The following is a 2,813-nucleotide window of genomic DNA, read 5'->3' on the forward strand; positions in this document are numbered from 1 at the left end:
TTTATCGTTTTAATTTTAACAATACCTCTAACGACAAATTTCGTGGAAATTATGTAACAGACAATTCTGTCCAAAAGATATTCGTTAAAATAACGTTTTTGTTAATTCAGAAGGTTTGGCATCTAAACAAGGTCTTTAACGACAGTTTATCCTAATACTGTAGTTACGAAATTTGCCTTCAGTATTCGTCCACTGTAAACCTTTCCAAATATAATTTAGAGTCTGAAAACCAATTATACTTTCTTGTAAATAAATCCAAATCTTGAAGCTTTTAAAGTAAATAGCTAGCATCCAATGCCCCTTCAAAACAACCATCCGCAGCTATGCCATCATCTAAAAATACTTCATTTTCACTTCCTTAGCAATATCTAACAGACTTAAGAACTTTAGTAAAGATGTACCGCCGCTTTCAAAAATATCTAAAGATAATCCATTATAAACTTTTTAAAGTTTTCCCCAATGAGAAAGATATTGGCAACGTTTTAATAGATTTCTATGCGATAAGCACTGTAGACTGATTAAATCCTTAAAAAGTTTGTAATAAAAAAACCAGCCTTTGCTTACCATTTCCATTCTTGGTCACCGTCAAAGGAATTATTTCTTAGTTTTTCTGATACCAGTGTCACCCATTCTCTTTTAATAAATTCTGATTCGTACCTTTCTGACCTATTGTTACCCAATCCAACAACCACAGTAACGGTTTTGAAATGGAATTTTGTGATAGCCCTTTTAGACGTCAATGACTATCTTACCGGACCCAATCTAATTCTGTTCAATGTATTGTGAATAACAACAACCAACAGGCGATTAAAAACAATAAAATAAAATAAACACAATGTTCCAATTTCCTTGTACCAACTGCTAAGTATACAAAATAAAAACAGCTATATTTTCACTTATCTTTTCGACGTCTTTCTTGGTACATTCCCGGCTCCAATGTCAACTCTCGGCCTTTGAGCTCTAGACCTCTTCCATCAAAGTTGATATGAATCCACACTTTCCCTCGATCTTTAACTAGCTTGACACTATCGGCGATGCTGCTCTTTGCGTACTAACTCGTTTCTGCAGCAGTTTTAGATGTTCCTTGTCCTCCAAGTTGATAAACAATCGCATCTAATGCTAACATTTTCGTATCAGTTTCCTCAAAATAACGCGAAGCTCATTCAAATGGTTTTCCATCATACTTTTACGAGGTGCGGATACTTGTTGAATATTCTACTGGAAATCGGATAATAGATTGTCCATCACTTCTTGAAACGGTTTCAGCATTCTGATTGCTAGCGTGAAAACACTATTCACATCTGAAGCTGTATTTGACCCTGCCTGGCGTCCTGGCTAATAAATTCGACTTGCTCGGGCTAGCGTGCGCTAGAAAGTGACCACTTCCTAAATAGCTCTTCAAACATCGAATAAGTTTCACCCAACACTAAATTCTCATTGGCCACTGCCTACATAACAACTGAACTTAAGTAACAAGACACTTAAGATCTGCTTACATGTCGTTAGGACAATTATTTTTCGCTATACTTCGTAACGCGAAAAAATTCTAATATATATATATATATATATATATATATATATATATATATATATATATATATATATATATACATATATATATATATATATATATATATATATATATATATATATATATACACGCTCATGAACAGACTTAATCAAATTTACATTCTGTATTTAAGATGAGCTCCATAATAACACAGGACTACACAAAATTGGCCGGTGCACACTATCAAAGGCTTTTTCATAGTCCACAATGCTATCAAAAGTGGATTTCTATATTCTACGCACTGCTCTACAACATGTCTTAAAATGAAAATTTGGTCAGTAGATTTTCTATCTTCTCTAAATCCTGTTTGTTTCTCTCTTGGCGTTACGTCAATTTTTTTCTCTAGTCTCTTAAGAATAAGTATATTATATATTTTCATAACAACTGACGTAAGTGTGATCCCTCTGTCATTATTGTTATCAGTCAGATCTCCACTTTTGCCATTTTCACGAACACTCCTAGCTCCCATTCATTAGGTTTTGTCTCTGCACGCCACATTCTACCAAATAATCTTGTAAGTGTTCTGGGAGTCACTTCACTTTTGGCCAATATCATCTCAGCAGTTATTCCCTCGTATCCATGACCTTTCTATCTCCTGATTTTTTTTTTTTAATGATAGCTTCGACTTCAAACAGACTTCAATTCATTCATGTGCGTATCAAGATCTTTATCAGCTTCAGGTATATCAATAAAATTATTCCCTTCATATCTCTTGTTCATGACCTCACTAAAGTGTTCCATCCAACGTTGCTTTTCTTCATTTTCTGTTGTTATAACAGATCCATTTCTCCTTTGAATGGATATGGGCTTCTTTTTCTTCACCCCCGTAGATATTTCATTGATAATTCTATGAGCAAATCTTACGCCATAGCTACTCCCTGAATTCATAGGTTGGCCAGACTCGTCTGCTTTCCTGTCTAAATATTCTCTCCAGTCATTCTTGGATTTTCTTTTGACCTCTTTGTCAATACTGGAATTTCTGTCTTTGGTTCCTTTTTATGGTATCTCAAGTATCATCTTATATTCAGGGCTTTCTCCTTGTAACTGCATGTCCCAAATACTTCACTACCAACTGACTGATATATGTTCTTAATATCGCACCATTCTTCGTTAATGGTCTGTTCTTCGTCTCCTAAAGTCTCTAAAACTGCAAATCGATTTATGCATTCAATTGCAAATGTTTCTCTGGGCTCATCTTCTAGAAGCCTAGTCGTATCAAACCTAGATATTCTATCTACAATTC

Source organism: Palaemon carinicauda, chromosome 37 (assembly GCF_036898095.1).
Source record: "Palaemon carinicauda isolate YSFRI2023 chromosome 37, ASM3689809v2, whole genome shotgun sequence".
NCBI lineage: Eukaryota > Metazoa > Arthropoda > Malacostraca > Decapoda > Palaemonidae > Palaemon > Palaemon carinicauda.